The sequence below is a fragment of the Coenobita brevimanus genome, chromosome 73 (genome assembly GCF_032717465.1).
Source record: "Coenobita brevimanus isolate Jiangsu-jjx chromosome 73, ASM3271746v2, whole genome shotgun sequence".
In the NCBI taxonomy this organism is placed as follows: Eukaryota; Metazoa; Arthropoda; class Malacostraca; order Decapoda; family Coenobitidae; genus Coenobita; species Coenobita brevimanus.
The window spans coordinates 31,683,502-31,690,807 of record NC_137026.1 but is presented as its reverse complement, the minus strand read 5'-3'; the positions used below and the strand labels follow the sequence as shown (position 1 = coordinate 31,690,807).

The 7,306-nt window shown below is 37.8% G+C and overlaps 1 protein-coding gene across 1 annotated transcript in view; it reads left to right on the top strand.

Moving 5' to 3' along the window:
- The window catches only part of Rap2l (Ras-associated protein 2-like), a 248,898-nt gene extending 243,876 nt beyond the window's left edge, over nt 1-5,022 (top strand). The window contains exon 3 of the mRNA XM_080278496.1: nt 4,959-5,022. The gene's annotated coding sequence lies outside the window, so the exon portion shown is untranslated. The remainder of the gene's footprint in view (nt 1-4,958) is intronic.
- Nucleotides 5,023-7,306: the final 2,284 nt, after the last annotated feature.

Genomic DNA, 7,306 nt, shown 5'->3' with positions numbered 1-7,306 from the left:
CATTTGGTTATTCGGAATCAGACGGTTAATAAATTCGTTACGCGCTTTCACAACGAACGTTACCTTTAATCAGGGTTAACGAGTGTCTTGTATTTAATTCGTCGGTAGGAAGAGTAAAGTGAAAATTATGCTATATGCTTTCACTGCGAACCTTCCTCAGTTACTTCACTATCCCCTGAAAGGAGGATGGTAACTCAAGCTTTCAGTCCACACGTTTCAAGTGAATCTGGACCTACCTCATCTCTGGACCTGTCTCCCCCCGTCTGTATTTCCTACTGCTTGTGGTCTCCAGTCTTTCAGATGTAGTGAGTCCAGGCATCTCGAAATGAACTGATCTTGAATTTGGCTCTGTCTTATCCTGTTTTTGTTTTTTCTTGTAGGAAACAAGTTACGGGCTCCTGGCCTTTTGTTCCTTCCGCCTTGCATTGAAAAGAAAAGAAAAAGAAGGACGATTTATTTCTACTACTACTATAACTGCTACTAATAAATAAACAATAAGCTATCCGTGGCGACAGCCGAAAGAAGCGTAGACGAACTTTTATGTTGTACGTAGCCTAAGCGTTTAACAAGCCTCTGCGACAGGTGTTAAAAAAGGTTAATGTGCCGTGTGACCTAAATATTGCGATCCCGTAAAATAAAATAATGAAAGATAAATAATAATTTTTCATGTGCTTCACCCGAGAGAAGCGTAGACGAACTTTCACTCCTTGCTGGATATAAGCGTTGAAAAAGCCTCCTCGACAGGTGTTTAAAAAGGTTGATTTGTCGTATAACCGATATATTGTATTGCGATCCCGTAAAATAAAATAATAAGATGAATAATAATCTTTCTGTTCCTACAGCTGAGAGAAGCGTAGACGAACTTTCACTCCTTGCTGTACATAAGCGTTGAACAAGCCACTGTGACAGGTGTTTAAAAAGGTTGACGTGCCGTATGACCGAATGAGGGCATAGTCAGTCACCGTAACTCTGACTCACACACGCGGGCACCTGCTGTGGGGGGGATAAGAACAACTAACCTTTGCGCGCTGAATCACAGACACTGGAGGCGCCTTGGTGTAGCACGGAAGCAAATGTTAAATAAATATCGAGAATGAGATTGGTTTGGGGAGTGTATTATATTGAGGTATTTCGTGTGGGAGATCTTGTATTTCTAAAAGAGATTGAGTTATTCATTGAAGTCTCCTCTGTTTGTAGTTATTCGCCTTTGCTTTTGTTCTAAAAGTTATAATTATTTTTTCTGTTTGAAGTACTGAACGTTAATAAATACTGACAGTGAGAGTGATAGAGAATTTTTGTAACTTTGAGGTGTTTCGTGTTTAAGTTCATAAGAGGATTGAGTTCTGTGTTCAAAAGGAGTAATTGCTTTTTGAATCTGAAATAGTGAACACGAAACACTGCGAAAATGAGTGTATTGGATACGTGTCATTTGAGGTGATTCATAATTGAGATTTTGTAGTTATAAAGCATTACTTAGTACCAGTATTTATATATATATATATATATATATATATATATATATATATATATATATATATATATATATATATATATATATATATTTTTTTCCCTCTGTTGGGATATTAAACAATCTCCATATCATTTGAAGTTGTTTTTGTAGTTTTAATTAGATAATGAAACGTTTGATATAATTAGATTGGTTCTCTTGTCTATAATTTGAATACATGTAGTGCTGGTAGTTATGTTTTTATCATCGTTGAAGTATTGAACTAACTCAGTGTGAATTGAAAGTGGTTTGTAGTTATTCGTTTATTTTTTATTTCAATAGGTAATCGATGAAATGAGATCGGCTTGTGTATCAATTTTGTTCTGTGTGTGTGTGTGTGTGTGTGTGTGTGTGTGTGTGTGTGTGTGTGTGTGTGTGTGTGATCTATCTGTCACTCTTATCGTACGAATTGGCCACGAACATCCTCCGTGTCAGCCAGTCCCCCCGCCATTAGGCAACCCTTCCTCCAGCACACACCACTTTCATTCTTACATTTCTCCACCGTTTCCCTGCACCTCATCCACGAGCTGTCTCACACTCACTCTCCCAACCAGTCTCTCGCTGTCCATTCTCTCCACTTGGCCAAACCATCTCAGGCTACTGTAAACATCTTCCATCACCTCTGCATAACACCACAATACTCACGAACTTCATTATTTATTTTATACCTATTCCATACCTGACTACTACTTAATATTCATGTTTTGTAGGGCCAGATTCTCCATTGTTTGATTTATTGTGCTTTAAGCGATGGATTTCCTCTAAAAATGGTTTATTTGGTAGGAGTTTGTGGATATATACTGTATTATGTTCTTATTTACTATACTATACTGTTACATGTTGGTCTGTCCATCAATCAGTTCTACCTGACCATCTGTCAACCTGTTTTTGTCAGCCTTTGTTTTCCCCTCTGTATCTCTGTGTATCTTTATCGATTTTCTCTATCTATACGTCTATATCTATCTGTGTCTATGTATCTATCTATATATGTCTATTTGTGTATTTATCTCAATCCATTTGTTTCCATCTCACCTAATTCCATCTATCTATGTCTGATTACCTAATCTAATATAATCTCTGCATGTGTATCCTTCAATATCCTCATTTATCTCTATATTCAAAATACGTAACTCCGCTATCATTAGAGTGTGATGCTGAATACCCTTAAGAATAAGAATAATTTTAAATGCCTGGGTGGAGTGGCCCGGGAATTAAAGATTAGTGAGTTTTGACCGTCCCTGAGAACAAAAGAGCATCAGAATTTAAGAGGACAATGGGTTATGGTTTCGGTATCTCGCCTTTATGAACAGTTACGTCACGGAAAGGATGGGGTGTCCGATAGTTTTTGTGGTATTCAACGTTCAGTATTATGGTGGTAATTTGGTGCCATATGTATGTTAATGATGATATTGCAAGTAATAATAATAATGATAATAATAATATTAATAATAACAATAATTCCATCCATCCATCATCCAATCCTACATTTCCCCATGAGGAGCGTAGGAGCCCTGGGCTAGGCAAGTTGGTCCTGACTTTTAAGATGAGAGTAACCAGCTTCACTCATCCCTGTGTGGCATTACGTGAGCAATAAACCCCAACCACCCCTTGGATATAAACCTTCACCGGCTCAATCCGATTGGAGCGCCGTAATTACTCACTAAACCACCAGGCGCCGAAATTTGGTTATATGGTTACCACCCACCGTAGTAAATGGTTTCCTGATGTACAGGAAACAATTTGTCTTGTCACTCAATGTAGAGTCACTCACAGGCAGAAGGAAGAGGAAAGAATGAAGGAAAGAAAGACAGAAGAGGGAGTGTAAAGTCACCCGTTGGCGGAAGGACGAGGAAAGAATGAAGGAAAGAAAGACAGAAGAAGATGGAATGAAAGAAGGATGGAGGAGAGGAAAGGGCAGACACCCGAGAGCAGCACTGCATGGAGTGAGTGGATGGTGAGCGCCCCCACCTACCACAGAGAATAATAATAATAATAATAATAATAATAATGAGTAGTAGTAGTCGTAGTAGTAGATTGGTAATTTCAGCTTTTTTCATTCTCAAAAAAAAAAAAAAAAAAAGTCATTATGTTGTACACAGTTAAGAGATTTTTTTTTTTTCTGTAGAGGGACGCCTTCATGTGCTAACACCAATGTAACTAGGTGTTGTAGCTGCCCGGTTATGCAAATGCCACTCACTTCCCAACCTGTATCCCAAAAGGAGAATGGTGGGCTGCAGGAGTGTCATCTTTTGTGAAGCTGCAACTGATATTACCACTGTCTGTTACGTTGCTATTATCCAACATTGCATCCCCGACGCTCCGTACTGGGTTGTAAGGGAGTGGTGGAAATTGTGTTACTGAGGAGTTTTAGAGTGGATAAGATAAGAAATAATATGATACGAGAGAGAGAGAGAGAGAGAGAGAGAGAGAGAGAGAGAGAGAGAGAGAATTAGTATGGTCATACAGAAACACTGGATGCAAATAGGTTGGTGAAAAGGGTATATTTAAATGAGTTTGAAGGTGAGAGAAGACACGGTAGGCCAAGAAGGGTATATATATGGGAAATGAGTGTGAGAAAGCGAGGCATGGAGACTGATAAGACAAGGGAATTAGCATGGAATAGGCCTGATTGCATGAACTATATAAGAACATCACAGGAGTTTGGTTCCCCCCTCCCCCTTTTTTTTTTTTTCCCACTTCCCCCCTCCTTTTTTTCTAAGATAATGACACATCTCTAAAGAAATAAAAAAGTGTTGATGGTTAGCATGTGAGGTGGAGTCAGGATTCTGGGGACTTGAATGGTGAGTGAATGAGTGTGTGGCCCATTTCACAAGGCATGCTGTTGATCATTTCTTCCATTGCCGTGTTTTCTCTTTCCATGCTTTTTGAACCATGCCTTGCCCTGTCTTTAACTGGGATAAAGAGGGATGATTATGAAGATTACAGTAGGCCTATACAGTATCGTTTTTACTATAGTTGCGGCGCACAACTCTGAAGTTGTCATTATCGTACCCTGGCAACCTACCATTCAAAAGTGCGTCCGATTTTGTATCATTATACACGAATCATATTATTATGCACGAATATATTATACACGAGTATTATTATACACGAGCATATTATGCACGAATCAATGCGTCTCATATTACACGAAATCAGACGCACTTTTGAATGGTAGGTTGCCAGGGAACGATAACAACCTCAGAGTCGCGCGCCGCGACTATAGTATCATCATCATCATCATGTTGAGAAATGCATTTTTTATTTTTTTTTATTTTTTTTTTTTTTTATTTTTTTTTTAGTCATGTATGAATGTATGTTTTATGATGATGATGATGATGATGATGTTGAGTATTTTTATTATTATTATTATTATTATTATTATTTTTTATTACTATTACTGTTACAAGTTCAGTGTATTACAGTGTCTAATTTTCTTTTTTTCTTTCAGCCTTGCTGGTAGATGCATGCAGAAGTTTGAAGCCAAGCCTCAGTATTTGAAGACAACTGCTAAACCTTCACCTAGGGAGGAGAACCAAGCAGGATTGATGATAGAAAAGAGCTATAGGAGCCACACTCGACAAGCTTGGATGACGATTTACGACAGAGCGTGCGATTACTTCCCTCTCGTAGCTGGGATAGGTTAGGATTATTTGCCTCTTGTGATTAGCATTTGTGGGAGGAAGAAGAGACCTGGGAAGATTGTACATTTTTATTTCATTATTCTTCCTGCATAAATAAAACTTAAATTGTGGCAGGGAAGAACTTAAAATTATTTCCCTTTTGTAATTAAATTCGTTTTTGTAAAGAGACAAGGAAGTTTCTGCTCTTGCATACTGGTACATTATTTGAACTGGAAATAGATAAATACCGGTAGAAAGTAAGTGATTGAATAAATAATTAAATAAATTTCAGTGTTGACAGGAACTTTATCATAAGTTTGTAGAATGATGTATAATAATTCCCTATTGTGGCAGGAAGTTATTTTTGCAGGAGAAAAGAAATATAGGAAGATTTTGTCTCTTGTCCTTCTTGCAGAATATGTACTCAGTATACTGTGTTTAGACAGTGAACCACACATAAGAATAATTTGTAAGGGGAGAAGAAGAGACATTGGATGATTTTATACTTGCCTTGTGGTAAAAAAGATCAGTCCCCAAAATATCTTAGTTATAAAGAAATGTTAGTTACAAAAATGATAGTTATGAAAGATTTTATTTACAATAGTTACAAAAATGTTAGTTATGAAAGATCTTAGTTACAAGGGAAATTATGATAACTTTGCTTGTGAATGAGATGATGTTGGACTTGCTGTGTGTAAAAAAATGATCAGTCCCCATAATATCTTAGGTATGAAGAAATCCTAATTACAGAAATGTTGATTATGAAAGATCTTAGTTACAAAGGAAATTATCAGAAGTTCACTTGTGAACCGACATCTCTAAGATCATTTCTTCTTGTTGATGTATAATGGGGTGTCAGCTGTACTGTGAACCCAACAACTAAGTGCCCATGTGCTATCTGCCTAAACCATGGCTGAAGCTGGCTAGAGATTCACATCATTTATGATAATTTCCCTTTCAGTACTAAGATGGGTTTTATACAGGAAAAAAGGAGAGCACAAGAAGATCGTTCACCCTCATTTTCTCATCTTTCCTTATGGAGGGTTAGTGCCCCTCCCCGCAAAACAAATAACTCAAAGTCAAATGGCCACCCCTTACGGGATTACGGCATCTGGCAATAGACAGATAGATAGATAGACCTGCAAAATGAAGTTTGGTAGTTGTAGTGAAGATTTTTTTATGCAGAAAGACTGGTTGATCACAAGAGCATGTGTTGTAATCTTGTATTTCATGAAAAAAAATATTGTTGATTATGCAGGAAGAACAAGACATGAAGATTCTGCTTTCCCCTGACCTCCTCCTGTAAAAACAGTTCTAAAACAACAGATTTTTATAATGGAGATTTGTTTTGGTGAAGGAATAAGAGATGGGAAGAAGGTACACTCCCATTTCCATGTGCATGCTACAGGAACAGTGAGACATGGGTAGTTCCAAAAGCTTCCTACCTTCGAACTTCCTGTAAAAACATGAAAAGGTTCTGTAATGTTCCATTTTTGTCCTTAACGTAAAAGAAATTTCAGCAACGACAGTGAATCGAACCTAGTGCCCTTTTTTGCAGGGAGAACAAGAGATGATAATAGTCTGCAGTGTTCAATACTTCCCTCTAATACAAACACAGATCTAAATGCCAGAATTTGACACTGTAGGAAAAGAAACATGAGATGCTCCTACAGTCTCCTGTCCTTGTCCATCATACAAAAGTAGAATGAACTAGAGGCATTGAAAGCTTTTGCAGTTCCCTATCCTTGCCTATCCTGTATAAACAGAATCTTAGTTGTCATACAATGGAGAATCTTAAGATTATTATTGCAGGAAGAGAAAGAGACTGGGAAGATTGTACTGCCTCCTTTGTGTAAAAAATAAAAGCTTAGTAATGACAGAAACTTGTTATCAAGATAAGTTTTCGCAAGAAGTGCTCATTTAAGCCATGAGAAGAATCTGAAGTTCCCTTTCCTCGCACAAACATTGTAACTCTGAAGTGTTTATATGAGAACTGAAGGCATTGAGAAGATTCTGCAGTCTCCATCCTTGCATAAAAAGTTGTTAAGTTACGAGAAGGAATTGATCGTAAGTTCGGGTAAATCAACGTCCTTAGCCTCCTCATGTGAGCAGCACTGAAGACCCACCACCCTGGAATCACCGTACATATGCTAAGATCAGCTGTCTCACCGGTCAC